The following is a 21,318-nucleotide window of genomic DNA, read 5'->3' as shown; positions in this document are numbered from 1 at the left end:
TGTTTACATCTCATTCTTTATTTTCGTCGCGTGTCTATCGCAATTTTGTTTTAATAGAACGACTTTTTCGATAATGTCTCTTATCTCTTTCTCGCTCTGTTTGAACCCCTTTATATAAGTTTGATGAAATCGTTAATCGTTAATGATGAATCGTTAAAAAAGTTAAAAAAAAACTTATATAAAATGGAAAGAAAATAAAACATATTTTCACATTTGATATTTCTAATTCTTATATATATCTTATAGACATTTTGCACTGCTACATTGCCACTCCATCAGTTGTTAAAGTATCTTTAGAAAGACGTCTTGATGTTGGTCTTTATGTTTTTGGCGAGAATAAATCTTTAAAGCATGGATCTTACTTGTAGGGGGTGCCACGTACACGTCTTTACTACTTTGAATAATCATAAGTTTTTGGTACGGCCCTGCATTACATTTTTACGTAAATTAAATAATTATTTTGTCAATTTTACGTCAAAAAGGTATATTAGTTAAAAGCTGATATGAACAACTGGTTTCGAGATATTTGGATTTTAAAATATTATGACGCATTTGATTTTGTTATGGCAAAATTTAAAAAAAAACTAAATGTGTAACTAAAAAATATATATTTTAATAGCTTATATTTTAATAGGCTTTTATTTATAAAGCTAGATTTTTATTATTTTCAGAAAATCCACCATTTATGTCTAAGCATATGACATGACTGTGGCGAGCACCTTGACCTGGTCTGTGAATAGATTCAGGAAAATTTCTTAGAGTTTGTGCTGCGTTTGTAATATGATCCACTAATGCTGTTGTATTTACTTTAACGAAATATACCAGCGATTTGAACAATCCCCAATAATATAAATATCGGCAATAATCCAAAAGCATAAAAAAAAACATGCTTTATTGTTATTAACAAAGAAAAATTCTAAGTTCTAAAAAAAGCTACCTTAAACTAATACCACAAAACTTAACGACTACACCCCATACATACTCGAGTTCTAAAACAAACATCAGAAAACAATACATAAGAACAGCAGAAAAAAATACATAAAAAGTAAATTAAAATTCCACAATTATCCCCTTAAGTATAAGACATTAAGTAAGAGCAAAGAATTCTAACCATACAAACAAATCAAATAAAATTCAAATACTGTAAACTTACACTTATGGAAAATTAGAATGTGTCGACGTAGTATTCATCCAGTGAATAGTAACATTTTTCGGTCAAAAGTATTTTCAATTTACGTTTAAAAGTGTCAATACATGTTGCCTCCCTGATTCCACCTGGTAAACGATTGAAAATTTTGATTCCCTCGTAGAAAATAGATTTTTTAGTTAATATGAAGGAGGGGATTGGAAGATTTAGATCGTTCACTTGACGCGTTAAGTATCTTGGATTTGGGGTTATAAATTTAAAGCGATTTGCCAAAAGTAAGCAGGCCACTTCCTGAATGTAGAGGGAGAAGATAGTGTGTATGCCCAGCTTAACAAATAATGGGCGACAGGAATCTCTTGGTTTAGCCCCACGGATGTAACTTACAGTACGCTTCTGTAAAACAAGCAGCATTTGTAGAAGGTAGGCAGCTGCATTACCCCAGAAGCAAATGGCATACCTAAGGTGGGATTCAATTAATGAAAAAAATGCAGATCTTCCAAACTCCATGCCAAGCTCCAGGGTAGCCACTCTGACTGCAAAACAACCTGCAGACACCTTTTTGCAAGTACCGAGGATATGCTCTTCAAATCTGAGTTCTCTGTCAATGAATATACCCAAAAATTTTGTATTATCAAATTGCTGAACTACTGAATTAGAAAAAGGCGCACTTAAAACACAATAATTTGGTTTTTTGAGGATTTAGTGACAGCAAGTTTGATTCAAACCAGAGATTTACTGCCTGAAGAACATTTGCTAATGTAGTTCGCAGAGTATCTGTGTCCGGGCTGTGCCAAATAAGGGTGGTATCATCGGCAAATAGAGTAAATTTTCCCCGTACATTAAGATTGGTAAGATCATTTATGTATAGGAGAAAAAGTATAGGCCCCAAAACTGAACCCTGAGGAACTCCCAAGGTGATAGGATGGTAATCAAAGTACTTAGATCCTACAAACACTCGTTGTTGCCGATCTTGCATATAGGAAGCAAACCAAGAAGATGAAACTCCCCGAAATCCATAATGATGAAGCTTCCGCAGCAGAATCCTATAGCAGACACAATCGAAAGCCTTCGACAAATCACAAAAAACTGCCGCTGAAACTCCACCATCATTTATCTGGGAGTAAAGCTCATGAAAAAAATTAAACATGGCATCATTGGTACTAGTATTTTCACGGAAGCCAAATTGAAGTCTGGTGAGGATGTTTTTGGACTTTAAAAAGGACATTATTCGATTTTTAACCAGTTTTTCGATTACCTTTGATAGCGTAGACAAGAGAAAGATGGGACGAAAGTTGGAAGGATTATCAAGAGCTCCACTCTTGTAAAGTGGGATAATTTTAGGCAAGATGGAAATATCCCTTTGCTCCAAGAAAGGTTAATTGCGTCAACTGGTGCCTTTAGCGCCGTTTCTGGAAGGTTGAGAAAAATCTTAGCTGAAAGGTTGTCTTCTCCAGTTGAATTTTTATTTTTTTCAGTATACAGAATATCCTTGAGTTCGTTTAGTTTAAATTAGTTAAGATCTGATGATCTAACTCTGGTCAATTATACGGACTACCTCAACCAATCCATCAGTTTGGAAGGTTTTAGCTTAAAAAATCATGCTGTAAATTAATGTTTCGTCTTTCATTAAGGAGCACATTTTTAATAGATCTTCAAAATATTCAAGAAATTCTAAATATTTTTCACCTGTACGACTATCGTCAATTATAAATGCACCAATTAAATGACCATTTAACAATCCACACCACACATTAATGATAAATTTATATTGAAAAATATGTTCTATCGTATCGTGAGAGTTTTCATAAGACCAGCGGTATTTATTGTGAGTACTATTTATAACACCTTTATAAATGAAATGGGTATAAACAATTTTTGTAAAGATTTCTCCTATCAGACGATTAGTAGGTATGTAACATAAGTATCTGATAATAAATTCGTCTAGTGCTTATGCTTGGATCGTTTTACAGTACTGAGAATAGCCTCTTCTCATTCAACGTAGGGTCTCACTTCTGTTTCAGATAGATGTGAAAATTCACACTTGAAAACATCTTATATTTTCCAGCAGTAACAAAGACTTATTTGAAAAATTCTTTAATCCGCATTCTTTTATTCTTTTATAGCTGAATATCATATCTGCATATTCACTATGTAAAAATTTTGCAAGCATATTAACGTTCTTGAATCTAATGTTTTTTAAATGATAAGATAATAAAGTTTAAGAATATAAATAATAGTATTGAATAGTGTAGGAGAATAAATAATAAGATTATGAATAGAATTTGACAGTAACAAAATTTGTTACAGCTATTTCTGCTAAGTAGCTGGACATAAGATGGCAACGCCAACCAGTGTTTGTTCTGGCAGGCAAAACGCACTTCATCGCACAATCATTTTTTAAAAATCAGATGCATGGCAGTTAAAAAATTGTAATTTTAAAACTCCCGGATACATACGGATTTTTGCTTTCATATTTAAAAGTAAAAACATTAAATGAAATGCAAACATCCTGTATTTTGGAAACCAAGGCCTTGCAAACCTATATTTATATTAAGTTTTATGTTTATTTTTGGGTCTTTGAACCTACCTGAAGTATTGACATTTCGTTATGAATCCCCCTGCATTTTACTTAAAGTTTCTCCTATGTTACGTATACACGAATAAAATACCTAATATTGAACTTCTGACTTTTGCAACTCATCAAAAAAAAAGAATAAAACTTAGGCTTTAAAAAACTCCAAGTAACTTCACTAAATAAATAATAAATACATTGGTATTTTGTTTTTAATGATAGATAAAATAAAATTTGTTTTTAAGTAAGTATTATTTAATAGCAAAATTGTCTACTACTGAACATAAAGTATCTTATAGATTCTTATGTGCCGATGCCATGCATATAAATCTAAAGTTTCTTTTTAAGAATAAAATATCGTACTTCAGGCTATTTGTGGATTTATTATTTTTATTAACTTTAATATTTTTTGTTATTTATATTTTTTACTTATTTCATATATATATTAATACAAGCTCTAAAAATCAAACATCTTTTTGACAAATTTATTTGATCGCATGGAATTTTTAATGAATAAAATATCCATATTAATTTCAGTTATCATAAAACTTATTAAAAAAATACATACATACAAAAGTATGTAAATACATCGAAAAATTACAGACTGTACCTACTCTCGACCACTTTCCTTCAGTAATATAATTTTTGATTCTTTCTTTTTTACCTGCTTCGGCATTATAATGGCATTATAAAACCATTGAAAAAAATTTAACTTGTCTGAACCTGTAGCTATGATAAATGTGATGGATTTTTATTACTTTTCAGTGGCGTGCCAGATATGTTATAAAAACCGAGGTTAATATACATATAGAGTATTCGATATGACAAAAGTAAAATAGTCCTTAAATTAGAACAAAAGTATATTTTTCCAGAAAAAATATTAATACGTCATATTATAAAAAAGTAGTAGTTGTCTGCATTAAAAAATATCTGTAAACATGTATAAATAAAATATTTAATAGAAACATTTATAATTAAAAGAACTAAGGCAGATCCAAATATATGTATGTCTATAATATAAAATAATAGTATATACAGGGTGTTCTTTTGAAAACTTCCCAGCACGGATTTATCGCAAGCCACTATTTAAAAAAAAACGCCGAAATACGTCAAAAGGTTTGTCAAGGGGGACAACTTTCTAACCTAAAATTACTTCACCCCCTTTCACCCTCTGCCCTCCAGGGTCATCCCCTAAAAAATTTTAAAAGGCAGGTGGGCGAAGTCTTTTATTTTGACGTTTGATTTTTTTAAATCAGTCGATTCGTTTTCGACAAAATTAGAAAAATCTTTGTTTATCTTAATTTGTTCAGATAGAAAATAAAAACATGAAAATATCAGTTTTTATTTCAATAAGTGATCAAAATGTTGCCCGTTTTTGACCAAACAATGATATAGGCGATGTTCAGATTCCTGACCGACATTTTCAAAAACATGTTGTTGGATATCATGGCAGCTGTCGATGATGCGTTGACGAAGTTCATCGAAACTTTCAGGTTGGGGGGAGTAAACACAATAGATTTCAAATGACCCCATAGAAAAAAGTCTGTCAGGAGATCTAGCAGGCCATTCTATAGGTCCCCTTCGCCCTATCCATTTATCTAGAAACTCGTCGTCTAGCCATTGCCGAACAAGAAGAACATAGTGAGGAGGAGCGCCGTCTTGCTGGAAATATCTTTCAGCCTCATCAAGTATAGGGTTTCCATCATCATCCGTGATAAGCGGATTGACCAATTTAAAAAAATCAAACGTCAAAATAAAAGACTTCGAAAGGCCTTTTAAACAAGCTATTACTCGATACCCCTTGCCATTTAAAATTTCTAAGGTGAAAGGGGGTGAAGTAATTTTAGGTTAGAAAGTTGTCCCCCTTGACAAACCTTTTGACGTATTTCGGCGTTTTTTTTTTAAACAGTGGTTTACGATAAATCCAAGTTTTCAAATGAACACCCTGTATACTACAATTCTTCTTAATAGCATCAGTTAATCTCAATTTTTTAAAAATCAGACATAAAAGATCCTTATTATAATATGCATTAAAGTTATGCCTAATATTATACGTCTATTTAATTTAAATTGCATTATTTTAATTCACCTTTAAATAATAAAAACATAAATAATTAATTATATTTAACCAATTATTTATTGAAATATTACTAAATATTTATCATAATACTAAATTCTTATAGTAAAATTTAATCAAATCCAAAATCTAATGAACTTCTGGAGAAGTCCTTGTATGTGCGGAGGCGTTCAGTGACGTCACACGATGTCCGTTAAATGCTTAGCAATTCGCGTGGTCCATGGCGTCGAACAGTTGGCAAATATCCAAAACTTTTTGTTTATTTAGAGAGTCGAGGATGTAATGGAAGTCACGTGTCTTTTAGGTTTTACGTAGTAGGTTATGATCATCTCTTAAGAATAAGTAATATATTTATGGATGTCTTTCGATGTCTTTTTGGGGATTTATTTACTACAATATTATATAATATAATAAAAAAAGATATTCCTTAAAACAAGACAATTTAAAAACAAATCAAAAAAAATTTAAATAATTCTTTACACCTAAGATATTTTTTACTACTAAATAAAAAAGTGTTATTTAGTAAGTAATAAAAAAATAGTTTTTTTTTGTAGCTCTAATTTTGATGAATTCTTTTGACTTTAAAATAATTTTATTGCGTTTTATTTAATGTTTTTAAGATTATACATGTTATTAATCTACACTACTCAAGTTGCATAACTTTTTTAAAAGCTGGCAAAAGTACAATTATTTTTGTTATTAACTAAAATTGGCATGAGACAAACTGGATGTTAAAAGTCCAATAAAATGATGTCATTCGTTCAATCACTAACAATTTTATGGCATTCACGAGACGGATTATGGATGAAAAATTATTTGGATAATATCCAGATAACTTTTAGAAAATAAAAACATTTTAAGTACAGCTATTAAAGCAATTATATTTTGAGACTTATAATAATTTAGATTTAAAATAATATTATTTATTTTTAAAATTGAAGTGTCTATTTTATAGAGAATCGAAGATGCATTAAATGAAATTTGAAACCTTTATCCAGAAACAAAGTATTTTAATTTAAATTAAAGAAACACACTTAAATAAGTAAATAAAATTAATATAATTCTTTTTGAAAGTATCTATTATTAAATTTGTTGTTTGCTATAAAACTCTTTTAAGGCATAAACATTGTTTATGAAAGCAGAACTTACACTTTGTCACTTTTTTAACACTTTATTTAGTTCGAAGATTTTTCATTTTAAAATAAAAAGTTTAGGTTGTTTAATAATTTAAAGTTGACGGGGTGAATCTTTTTGCGTAGGGTCAATGTAATTTATAAAATATATTATCTTTATTTGCAGTTATATTAACTGTTTAACTCGAATTTAAAATAAAATTAGTAATATTATATATTTTTTGAATATTCAAGACTGACACTTGTGTTGTCGCATATCGTTTCTTTAATAAAGTATCTGTGTTCCTATTTATTTTAAATTTATTTTGTTTAAATCAAATTCAGTATAAACATTGTTTTATTTGATATCTTTAAGTTTAAATAGCTTTTAAAAAAAAACTCATTAACATTTTTTCTTATATTGTCTTTATTAATTTATATACCACTTAAGGATTACTCTAAAAATTGAGTTTTTTTTAATAAAAAAAACTATATATATAAAAAGTTTATAGTATAATGCTAAATAAATAAGCCTTCTTAAAATGAGGTACATCGAATTATTATGTTTTTTAAGAATGCACAATATCTATATTTACATTAGTACATTCTTAGCATTCTAGAAATATGTTTTAAATTGTGATAATTTTTAAAATTTTAAACAAAAAGGTCTACCCTCCACAAAGGCTAAATATTTACCGTTCTTATTTTGTAGTGAAAATTAAACATTCCTAATAAATTAATATACATATATCAGATGATTAAAGAGGTCAGAGAATGAGTCTAATTGTAATAATCTCCATATATTTGCAATAGCTACAACATAAATATACATGCTGCAACTTCTGTATGTATAGAAAAATAATTAACTAAAGTGCTAGTATTTATTTAAACTAGAACAAAGCGTATATACGAGACAGTGCTTTCATTTCAAAACGATCCACCCTTAATAACTTTCTTAAAAAAAAAAAAAAAAAAAAAAAAACACGTCAAATTAGATAGATAGGGGGACGTTTAATTATGCATTTACTGAAGTTCTGTCAATCACCTCCTCACCTCCAGCTAACCTCACTTTAATATGTCAAATGGAAACCCCCATCGTGTGATACATCATAGTAAGGAGCGTAAAATTCTCTATTCAATGGTACCAAAAAAAATGAAATCGGTAAATGTGTAAGCAAATAGCGAAAAAGTCTAGAAAAAATGAATGTTTTATTTACGCCAAACTTTGGTATTTTAAATGAATACTTTTAGTGTGATACCTACACCATTTTAAAATTCTTACATTTTTTATAATAGATCATCAAAAAAAAAAACAAGCAATTTAGAAGTTAAAATGTGTGGTATAGTATATTTAATTCAAGCAAATTATTTATTTTTTTAAGTAAAGAATGTGTACCGTTATTTGCGAGAAAAAGAGTGTCTTCACATTTTTTGCAAAAATCTTTGCAGTCTTATAACTTTGTATGTGTATTTATTTCACTTATATTTTTTGCGAAACCTACCTAATAGGTACAAGGCGTTTAAAAAGCAGGCGATTTATTATTGTTAAAACTGTCAGTTTGGCGCGTGCAATTTTTCAATTTTAGTTAAAACAGTGTGTTAATAAAATGGTGTATACACTAGCCGAAAGAATATAAATAATTTTCCTTTATGGAGCTCAAGATCGATGTGCTCGCAGAACCGCGAGAGCATTTAATGAAAGGTATCAAGATAAAAACGTGAGCCATAAATACGTATTAGAATTGATACAAAAATTTGAAGAGACGGGATCGATTTGCAATTAAAAAAAAATGAAAATAGAGTTGTCGATGAAGCATGCCAAGTTGAAGTACTAGGACAATTTGCTATGGATCCAACTTTGTCTATACCAAAGGTCGCAAAACTAACAAATATTTCCACAGGTTCCGTACATAAAGTTTAAAAAAAAAAAGTTCTTTCCTTATAAATTTCATATTCTTCATGAACTCGGAGAAGATGATTTTGATAGGAGAATTCAATTTTGTGAAGTGATGTGCCAGCGACTTGACGACGATCCCCATTTATTGAAGAACATTTGCTTCAGTGACGAATCGGACCTTTTTTTTAAATGGCCTGGTGAACAGACATAACTGTAGATACTGGGATAATGAAAATCCGCATATTTTTCGGGAAGGCCATACCCAATATCCCCAAAAAATTAATGTTTGGGCAGGAATTTATGGGAATGAAATAATCGGGCCATTTTTTTGGAAGAAAATTTGACTGGCGAAATTTATTTAACCTTTTAGAAAATGAAATATACCCTATTAAAGAATGCAGAGAAATTAGCGGGCAGACCCTTGCCAATATTCGTAAGGAGTTTGAATATAGGCTTTTTTATTGTCTTGCTAATAACGGCGTGCATTTTGAACACTTAATAAAAGAAATTTGTTAAACTAATTAAATTTGTTTTTCTAACCTACCGATTTACACTTTAATTGCTTCTTGGTCAATTAATTTTATTTTTTTTACAACCATTGATAGCATAATGAATGCCCTTTAAAATAATGTATCACACCATGGGGTAGCCATTTGACATACCAAAGTTTGGCGTAAATAAAATATTCATTTTTTCTAGACATTTTCGCTAACTATTTGCTTACACATTTACCGATTTCATTTTTTTTGGTACCGTTGAATAGAGAATTTTACGCTCCTTACTATGATGTATCACATGATGGGGGCTTCCATTTGAGACTCCCATAAAGTGAGATTAGCTGGAAGTAAGGAGGTGATTGACAGAACTTCAGTAAATGCATAATTTAATGCCCCCCTGTATATCTAATTTGACGTGTTTTTTTTTTTAAGAAAGTTATTAAAGGTGGATCGTTTTGAAATGAAAGCACTGTATAATTATCTTAATAATTTAGTATATTTTAAAGAAAAAATACTATTAATATTATTTTATATTAAATCATAAAAAATATATTTCACGACATCTTGTTATAATATCCATTTTAAGTATGGCTAATTTTTTGCTAATTTTTTTTCGAGCATGTATATATACAAATAAATATATAATAAGTTGAATGAAATATTAGTTTTGGTACCTTATATGGCAAATAATTAAGGCGTAGATATTGGATTCTCATTACTATCTTTCAACTCATTATTATTATTATTAATTATAATATTATTAATATAAAAAGTAACAACAGTGGTAATAATAGTATACCTTTTAATTAATTATACAATTAATTTTGTATTTATCAAGGATCAATAAGCTTCTAGGAAATTACTTTAATAGTGTGATCTAAAAATTATTATTCCCAAAACAATTTAAAAATATAGTGCCTGACTCTAATTAGCTTTGAAGGATATCATTGTAAATACAGATTCATGCTGAAATATTAATTGAGAATTACCTTAGAGTTTTTTAACCTAAAAATGATAATAGGTTGGTTGCTTTTTACCTGCTAACAGAAAAACAAAAATCATACAAATTTTATACAGCCACAAACTAGCACACCCAAAAACTGACAAATTTTATGTGTCTTCATAATGTTTGAGTCCATTAACGTATTATTATCCTAATGTAAATTTAAACACGTCGATTATATTATTTTATTTGCGATTTTCTATAAATAGTCCTTAAGCCTTTGTTTGAGTTTTATTATAGTACCTAATTTAGAGAGTAATTCTTCATAGTAGGTTCAGTGTATAACATTAACATAATTAATTGGACTACTTAGTGCTTTAATATCTTAAACGATCGTAGTATTAGATATTTATGTTTTTAAAGTTGCTCAGAATCAAATAATACTTTTTTTCTTTTAAACGTAAATGACTTTTCAATAAAGTTTATGACAGATTGCTTACTTTAATAGTAATTAAATTTTTTGAGATAGATCTCTACTTACCAGGAAATTATACAAAAACACTTTTATACAAATAACTTTTGCCGAAAAACTTGCTAAACAAAATACTTCCTTTTATTAAACATAATCAACATCATTTTAAGTGATGAGGGAGCTTTAAATGTCACTTTAAGGTAAAATCAATTATGTACTTGCTTAAATAAATAGAACAAATATTTGCACGTAAAAGTTAAATATATCATAAGGAGAAATAGGGGGGAGGCTAATTTTATGGTTATTTGTGTTATCCACTGTTTCAAGGCCAAGAACCTTACCATAAAAGTATATATAAAATTTCAAAAAAAAAAAACCATCTATATGGGACTGAAAATAGAAGCTGTTTTACCAGTTTTATGATAAAAAAATATGGGTGTACTTGTAAAATAGCTAAATAAATAATGCAAAATCAAATAATGTTAAAAAAAGTTATTTAAAAACGCTTTTTTTTTAAATTTAACATTAGATCTGCAAGTATGTTAATGCAATTTTATATTAAACTTAGTATTTTTTAGCAACATATTAATTAATTAATTGAATAAGGTAATAAAAAATATATATAAAATCGTATATTATTATTTATCTACTACATTATCTATTTGTATTATTAAAAAATCTGTATTTGAGATAACAAAATCTCAAATATTTGCCCGAAATTAAAAAATATATAATTTTATTTAAATTAACCATAAGCTTAAATAAAATATATGTTTATAACTATCCTTAATATATTTTAATATTTTTTGAAATTTTTGTAAATAAATTTTTTTAATTGGTATTTTAAAGAGACTTACATTATTAATTTTGACTAAAACTTAAATTGGTAAGTTGTAAACTTAATAAAAAACATAATTATAATCAATAAATTTAGTTTTTTTTATCTTCTTTTTGTTTTCAAAAAAACATCTATTTTATATTTACTGCGTTGAAATTTGCAAAATCGAATTATGCCACAGAATAAGATTAATACTAACAACAATAATTTGTTTATTTCCAATCCCTATTGGATATACGCCATTTTTTCTAACTCAGTTTAGTTTACGTCAATCTAAGATATAATGAACTAGTAGTTGTAACTAATTAAAAACTAAATGTACTTAAAAAATATGTTTAATTTTATTTTTTTTTAAGTATTATTTTGTTTTAAATTTTATATGTTTAATATTAGTTAAGGGTTTAAAAAAAATCTAATTACTTAAATTTCAATAAAAAAAAACATTTTAATAGCTCTTAAAATTATTATGAAAAAAAATTGAACTGGTTATTTAAAAAGAATTTACTAAAAATTATTTTTTCTTGCATACTGTATCTATTTAAATAAATAATAAAGAAACTTTGCGGTTAATAAAGAGAGTCAAAATTTTTTTTTAAACAATTTACTTCAATTAAAATATGTATTTTTTTTCTGGAATATATTTTTGAAATCATTAAATGAACTTTACAAAAATGGTTACTTCAGAAAGCAAGAAATAAGTATTTTTAATAATAAAAATTACCACTAGTTAATTTCTTATTAAATATCTAAGAAATTATTATAAATTAATTGCTCAAATGTTTAATAAAAATTAATTAATTATAAATAAATTTTTATAAAGATCATTCATTGCTAAGATTTTAAATTATTTAGTAAGAGATTGATTAATGAATGTACTGAAAGTAAAAAAACTCCTTAAAACTATTAATTCCTACTTCAAAAAAATATCTTTTAGATATTTTATTAAATTTACTACTTTTTGTTTTAGTTAATTTTTCGTTGCCATTTTCTTCGTCTAAAGTAACTCATATGGAATAAAAACTTGGATATAGTCAATAAAATAATAAAAAATTGGCTTTTTCTTATATGAAACCTATTTATTTCAATTATTTATTTGTGGTTTAAAAATAAATATAGCTTAAAATTAAACAAAATTCTAGATTTTAATTAAAATAATAACAACTTTGATTTGGTTGCTTTCTAATTTGAAAAGAAAAAGTTAAACATCATTCTGTAAATTATGATGATGTTTTCCCTTTTTTATATTCAATAAAAAGTTACTTCAGTCATATTGAGTGAACTTTTGAGACTATTTTTACGTTTATTGCTTCATATTAATTTGCAAATAAATGTTATAAAATCTTTCCCTTAAATTTTCAATATTGCTTGACCAACTACCATAAGCCATTATATAACGGTCTCTAAAACAAAAGAAACTCAGAAAAAATATTTAAAAATAAAAGAAATGTTGGCTTATTGGTTTTTCTGAAACAATTTTAAATGTAAGATACAAGAGCTTTCATCTGAAATCAATATTTTTGATTTTTACCTCCTCTTGGAGGTACTTAATATTTTGTTGTTTTCATCATATTTCACGTATATTACAAATTAATATTATTTATCCATGAACAAAAATATGTGTACATAGTATTAAAAGATTTTTGTTAAAAAGTAGAGAAAAAAATCTACATGGCATTAAAAGAAGAAAAAATTTACATACCCTGTGATATCTAACAACCAACTGCTGCTGCTGCCTCTAAATCTTTGAGATTTATTATTCACAATAGCAAGAATTTTCAAAAGCCTAACACACTAAAAATTCCGTACTTTTGGTATCCAATTTACCGGATCGATATTATAAAGTTTGAGTCTGTGAAACGCAAATTTTTGAGATATTTAGCTTTCAAAGAGAACTAGAAAATGATTTTTTATTTGGAATGGTATCCTTGCAAACTAGATGCATAGATTAGAAATTACCTTTTGTTACCAACTTTTAAGTAATAAAATTAATTGTACCGAGTTACAAAATCAAATTAGGTAAATAATTACCAGGTTAAATGCAAAATGTTCCTTAACTTTTTATTGTCAACGTCCTAGAACTAATAAATTATATCTGTTAGTTGTATATTACTTATTGTACACATTGTGATATTTTTTATGATTTCTTGAAAGCAATAATTAGCAAGCTTAATTAATCTATTACTGTCTTCTTTCTATTTTTTACTTATTTTATAGTTTAGGTTAGGGTTCTGATGTATCAAGTAATTTTGGTACAATATTTTTTGTTTCTTTTTCTTCTTATTTAAATAAATAATAAAGAAACTTTGCGGTTAATAAAGTGAGTCAAATTTTTTTTTTAAACAATTTACTTCAATTAAAATATGTATTTTTTTTCTGGAATATATTTTTGAAATCATTAAATGAACTTTACAAAAATGGTTACTTCAGAAAGCAAGAAATAAGTATTTTTAATAATAAAAATTACCACTAGTTAATTTCTTATTAAATATCTAAGAAATTATTATAAATTAATTGCTCAAATGTTTAATAAAAATTAATTAATTATAAATAAATTTTTATAAAGATCATTCATTGCTAAGATTTTAAATTATTTAGTAAGAGATTGATTAATGAATGTACTGAAAGTAAAAAAACTCCTTAAAACTATTAATTCCTACTTCAAAAAAATATCTTTTAGATATTTTATTAAATTTACTACTTTTTGTTTTAGTTAATTTTTCGTTGCCATTTTCTTCGTCTAAAGTAACTCATATGGAATAAAAACTTGGATATAGTCAATAAAATAATAAAAAATTGGCTTTTTCTTATATGAAACCTATTTATTTCAATTATTTATTTGTGGTTTAAAAATAAATATAGGTTAAAATTAAACAAAATTCTAGATTTTAATTAAAATAATAACAACTTTGATTTGGTTGCTTTCTAATTTGAAAAGAAAAAGTTAAACATCATTCTGTAAATTATGATGATGTTTTCCCTTTTTTATATTCAATAAAAAGTTACTTCAGTCATATTGAGTGAACTTTTGAGACTATTTTTACGTTTATTGCTTCATATTAATTTGCAAATAAATGTTATAAAATCTTTCCCTTAAATTTTCAATATTGCTTGACCAACTACCATAAGCCATTATATAACGGTCTCTAAAACAAAAGAAACTCAGAAAAAATATTTAAAAATAAAAGAAATGTTGGCTTATTGGTTTTTCTGAAACAATTTTAAATGTAAGATACAAGAGCTTTAATCTGAAATCAATATTTTTGATTTTTACCTCCTCTTGGAGGTACTTAATATTTTGTTGTTTTCATCATATTTCACGTATATTACAAATTAATATTATTTATCCATGAACAAAAATATGTGTACATAGTATTAAAAGATTTTTGTTAAAAAGTAGAGAAAAAAATCTACATGGCATTAAAAGAAGAAAAAATTTACATACCCTGTGATATCTAACAACCAACGTAAAATTCTATTAACACATCAACGAGAATCTAGTGACCAACTACGTATATTACGATGTCTCGTCGCCAACTGGCTTTTTTCTCGTATAAATCATAATTAAAATGCAAACTTAAAAAAAAATATAAGTTTTTTTTCCATACAATCGATACTTCATTTCAAGAAAACGAATCGAGATAGTCACTATCATTGACATATATAGAAAAGAATACAAAAATTTCCTTTATTTATTAGAATAAATTGTGTATGAATGATAAAGATCAAACAGAGAATGTTAAATTAATTAAAAAAAGAGGTATTGTTATCTTAAAAACATAATTGTCCGTGAATTATAAAGTTGAGTACCAGATATAATTTATGTGATAAAAACGCGGTTAAATCATCGTCACTGCCTGAATACATTAAAAATGTAAACAGTTTTAGTATTAATTTATTTCATATGTTTCATTCCGTTACAAGGAAGAATTAAAACGAACAGTCCAAGCTTAGGCACTCCTAAGATATTTTTTACATTATATACCATAATTCTACCCTTTCTCCAGTTATCGCCAATAATTTAATGCAGAACTTCAAATCCAAAAATGTGAAAGAGAATACTCAGGTCATTTTGCTACACAAACATTAAATTTTTTAAAATTTTCTCGCTTGAACTTTATTTACCCTAAATTTTATTTACGACTGTATTCTGTGTTTAATGTTTCATTCAAAGAAGATTTAGCTGGGTCTAAAAAACTAAATTATTACATTTATACAAACTGGTTTTTTGTTAAAAATAATATTTATTTCAGGCTTTTATATACATACATCTTTTATTTTATTTCACAGGCATTTTATTCTTCAAGAAGGATTTGAAATATGTTGCAACTTTACATTTTTGCAATTTTCAGGCTTTTGGAAGTAAGTTCTTATGTTTACGGGCATTTACAATTTTATTATATGTACTTTTTTAAAAGTAATTTTTGTTCGATGTTTTATTTTTTTTAATTCTAATCAAAACGTTCAATATTTTTAATTTGTTTTAAATACCTTTGAAGTAATTTTATATGCATATCAGATAATTTACAAAAAAATTTGTATTCTAGAGATTAGAAATAATTTTTTTGCCTATTTTAGATTTTTATAAGTACTTTTTTATACATTCCAGACATTTGATGGCATTTTTATCTTTTTCAGGAATTTCGCATTATTTTGTTACATTTTTAGATACATTTTTTCTTTTTTTTATTAGGATTTCAAATTCATCGAACGAAGACATTCATTAACAGAGTCAGGCTTTCGGAGTTTTTTTTAATGTTTTTAGGCTTTGATCAATATTTTAAGTATAATCTATCGTGTATCGTTCTCGACTGGAAGGAGCTAAAAAAATATTTTTCCTACTACTTAAATCTGAGTTATCGGTTGATCAAACTTACGATATCTTTTACTTTTCTGAGCATATAAAAATATAGTTCCATTTAAAATTGATAGAAAAAAATGGTATCCTGGATGGTATACATCAGATATTATTGCATTAATTGAAAAAAAAGGAAGCAGCTTTTAAGATATATATAAAGTATGGTTCAAGTTATGATTACACTTAAGAATCAAATAAACGCTGCGTATTAAGAATTTATCCGAAAAATCGAAAGTGATATCCATAATGACAACTTACATTTATGCGGATGAAAAGGGTAAATTCTGAATATCTGGTACTTAAAGATGGGGATAGAGAATTTTCATCATCTAAGAACTGCATACATGTTTTTTTCAAGCCACTTCTTTTGATATTCAACAAATCTATTGAAACGGGTATTTTATTAGTAAGTTGTTGGAAAACCGCCAAAGTCATACCTGTTTTAAAAAAAGACGATTTAACGGAGCTGCGTAATTTCAGGCCTATTTCGATTTTGTGTAACTTTTCTAAGCTTTTTGAGTCATGCATTTTCCATCAAATCTACTCACAAATTTAAAGCTTTATATCATCAGATCAGCATTGATTTATGCAAAGAAAGTCTTACAGTGATACAAACTTGACTTGTTTTTCTCAGAGTATCTGTACTACGCTGGATCAGTTGACCAGGTTGATCTAGTCTATATGGACTTTCAGAAAACATTTGATCAATAAGACCATAAAACTTTTCCTTTTAAAATTAATGCCTTGGGATTTTCGGATAAGTTGGTTGCTCTCGTACAATCTTATTCTACAATCTCTTATTTAACTAGCCGCCATCAATTTGTCGAAATTAAGGGTCTCCATTCGCATAGTTACGAGGTTTTCTCAGGTGTCCCACAGGGATCCAATTTAGGTCCGCTTTTTTATCTGATATTTATTGATGAACTTATTAAACTTATTAAATGCCCGAGACTCAAGTTTGCGGACGACCTTAAACTTTTTCGAAATACTATATCCACGATTGTATTGATTTACAAGATCAAATAAATAAAATTAATATAAAATATGGTGTAAAACAAACAAGTTATACTAAATGCTGCATCTTAACCTATGCTTGAAAACAGAATCCAATAATATTTAATTACGCAATTGATGATATATTTTATCATGATGTAGTGAGATTACGGATTACTTTTGATCGTAGCTTTGACTTCAAGACTCACTTAAATAATGACGTTTCAGCTGCCTCTAAATCTTTGAGATTTATTATTCACAATAGCAAGAATTTTCAAAAGCCTAACACACTAAAAATTCCGTACTTTTGGTATCCAATTTACCGGATCGATATTATAAAGTTTGAGTCTGTGAAACGCAAATTTTTGAGATATTTAGCTTTCAAAGAGAACTAGAAAATGATTTTTTATTTGGAATGGTATCCTTGCAAACTAGATGCATAGATTAGAAATTACCTTTTGTTACCAACTTTTAAGTAATAAAATTAATTGTACCGAGTTACAAAATCAAATTAGGTAAATAATTACCAGGTTAAATGCAAAATGTTCCTTAACTTTTTATTGTCAACGTCCTAGAACTAATAAATTATATCTGTTAGTTGTATATTACTTATTGTACACATTGTGATATTTTTTATGATTTCTTGAAAGCAATAATTAGCAAGCTTAATTAATCTATTACTGTCTTCTTTCTATTTTTTACTTATTTTATAGTTTAGGTTAGGGTTCTGATGTATCAAGTAATTTTGGTACAATATTTTTTGTTTCTTTTTCTTCTTTGGTTTTTTTTTGTTATTTTTTTTATGAAGTAATTGGCTGACTTACCTGTTGTAAATATATGACTATTTATTTCATGACCGAAAATTATTGCAATGCAAAATCTTATAAAATTGAAAGAATGATTTGACTTCAATACACTTACCTTAAATACTAACAAGACGAGGTTTATAAAATTTAGCTCATAAAAATTAGGAATTCCTAATATTACTTTAAATATATCAGAATCTCTAGAAATAACAGCTACCAATTCGAAAAAATATTTAGGAATTCAAATTGATCAACATTTACGAGGGGATTTGCAAGTTAACCACTTGATAAACAAGTTAAAATATGTTATTTCTAGATTCAAATGCCTTAGAGAGTACTTAAAGCTCACATATGAGAAAACTATATTCCGCCCTCGTAGAATCTCTTTTAGCATATGGTCTCTGGGGATGGGGAGGCCCTATTCAAAAATATCACTGCACTAGCGCCTAAAATATATAATATGATACCACATTAAATTAAAACACTGAAAAAGATACAAAAATGAACTTAACAGGTGGATTTGCAATTTAAATGACAAAATTCAAGATTTATTTAACCACCCATTTTTAGGGTTATCAAACTGCATGTGCAATTGTACTTTAACTTCTACCGATATTTGGCGTATGTTATATATAGTTATTACCGAACTCATAACTATAGAGCCTTCATGAAGACCTTAAGAGTGTAAAGGAAAGACCCGTTTTTGAATTATTAGGGATTATGAGCCTAAAACATGGACCTTAGATACTATAGGTGTAAAGTGAAAGAGAGAAACTCGTCTTGGGTATTGGGGGTAATAAGTGAAATAAGTGAATAGTTAATCGGTAACTACGTTAGTACCTTCTCACTACGACTACTACTAGTACGACTCACACACTCTCTCCTCTTAACACTGTATACTGTAACTCTTGGACTACAGATTTCATTTAATAACTAGGAATCTAGAGAGAGTATAAATACATCGCTGACAGCTTATTCACAAGTAAGAAATATTGGCGTTTAGCAAAGACATTATTATTTGAAGAACACATCATACAGATCACTGCAGCTATCGTCAGATTTTCAGCTTCACCACGATACAGATATTTTAATTTAAACTACGATGTAAAGATGCTAGGATGATGATCTTCGTAATGCTAGCAGCAATGGAGCTCTAAAGGAACAGTATAAAACAGGTAGAATTGAGAAGCGTTATTTCTAGATACATTACTTTAACCTCAAATAATTGTTTACACTAGGGTTCTGAAGCTTAAGCTAAGCTAAGCAACCTATTTGTCTTAATTATTGTCATAATTAATTTAGTATTACATAGGAATTTACGTAAATTACCACAATAAGGAGAGAACTACTTGACAAAACTCGAATTGAAATCCTTAATCTACATAAGCTTATGTTCTCTAGTTGTTATAATAAATACATACAAGCGAATAGTTAGTTACAAGAGTTAAGATTTATCACTGACCAGTAAAGGTAGCCCAAGAACTAATTTAGAATATGTGGAAGATATACATAAAGTATTATGTACTATGAAAGATTAAATTAATGGAACTAAAATTCTCAGATTTATTCATCCAGCAAAGACACATCGCTCCTATGATGGACAACTTTAACTGAGATAGTTTTATTTCAAGTGGCATAAAAACCAAAAATAATATGATTTTATATAAAGCTTTTAATATTCAATTTCTTAAATATTAAACATTTTTCCGTGACATTTCAAGGATTACCTTACAAGAATATTTTACATGAATCACGTGTTTAAAATGTGTTCCATCGGAATTGATCCAAATATGTTATTTTTGACACCCTTAAGCTAAAAATAACATCGTCCAATGGTAAACAATTTAAAAACAATTTAGGACGCTCGTGAATTATTAATCAACGGACCCGTTGTATTTTTGCCCACGTCCTGGAATGGCGATTTTCAAATTTATTTTTATTAACGCCTGACAGTCAGGGTCGCGATTTTTTTTTCGTATTCAAAACAGGATGCACAAAATTAGCGTTAGATTGGACGGTAGAGATAATAGTATTCATCATCAAGCAGAAGAATCAATAACCGTACATTCATCTAAATATTAGATTATTGCAGGATCGTTATAGTTTGGGTTGAGATTTATCTAGAGAGCAGCTTTCTAAGTATACACAGAATTTAAAAATTCCTTTGATGATAGAGAACTACGTAGAAGAATTATTATAAAGGGTTAGTGAATTTTTATCAAATATCCCATAAGAATATAATAAAATATATAGATTTTATATTCATAGAATTTAATAAAAATTGTGAGAAATAATTTTTATACAGAAGGTTCTGAATACTTAACACTGAAACCACTAGAAATTTTGCAGACGTTAAATTTTTTAAGAATTAAGCTATCTAAGGGTCCGCCTCTTTAGGTCAAATATGTTTATCAAATTATGAAAAATCTTTTTTGTAAATAGAGCAATATATTTACTTCTTAGAAATTTTTTGAAATATATGGTTGAACTACGGAAAATGAACATTTCTGAGAAAATATTTAATTTTATTAAAGATGAATGAAATACTTAAAAAAAAATAAACAGAATTCATTATTATAGAGTATTTTATTAGCAAAACCAATAGAAAAAAGAATATTTTGCTAAAATTAGTTTCATTTTAGCAAAATATTATATTGGGATTGTTATCAATATTTTGACTTTAACTTCTTTTTGTTAATTTTTATAATACATAAATCTTTATAGGCACTAAATCTATATACATGCAAACATATGATTGTTGTGAAAAACCAGGTCGATATTGCCATCTCATTCATCTAAAGCGCTGATGACGTCAGGCAAAGACGCCTAGGAGTCTGGGACTCAATGCCCTTTAGACTAGACAAAATGTGGCCTAGACATTCTTCCTGGCGATATCTCTGTTTTACTACTGAGTTTAGTATTTTCGTGGGTGGGAAATGTAGGTCAAAAGATTGAATTCAGCTTAAAAAAGATGAATGTGTATGGATAACGAGTTAGAATTAACTTGCAAATATCTTTTTAGAAGGGAGATAATATATACGTGTTTAAATATGGGCAAAAATGCTTTCTGACATATAAAGCTCATCCTTTTTATAAAGCAAAAAATTAA

At 27.5% G+C, this 21,318-nt stretch overlaps 1 protein-coding gene across 5 annotated transcripts in view; it reads right to left on the bottom strand.

The window, feature by feature from the left end:
* LOC126733421 (proton-coupled amino acid transporter-like protein pathetic) overlaps positions 1 to 21,318 on the bottom strand; it is a 122,982-nt gene that overhangs the window by 40,350 nt on the left and 61,314 nt on the right. The window contains exon 1 of one of the 5 annotated variants that reach the window (XM_050436729.1): positions 14,998 to 15,093. The exons of the other annotated variants lie outside the window; for them this stretch is intronic. The gene's annotated coding sequence lies outside the window, so the exon portion shown is untranslated. Of the gene's footprint in view, positions 1 to 14,997; positions 15,094 to 21,318 lie in introns of those variants that run through there. 5 annotated transcript variants of the gene reach the window in all.

The sequence above is a fragment of the Anthonomus grandis genome, chromosome 1 (genome assembly GCF_022605725.1).
Source record: "Anthonomus grandis grandis chromosome 1, icAntGran1.3, whole genome shotgun sequence".
In the NCBI taxonomy this organism is placed as follows: domain Eukaryota; kingdom Metazoa; phylum Arthropoda; class Insecta; order Coleoptera; family Curculionidae; genus Anthonomus; species Anthonomus grandis.
This window is presented reverse-complemented; position numbering and strand designations above follow the sequence as displayed.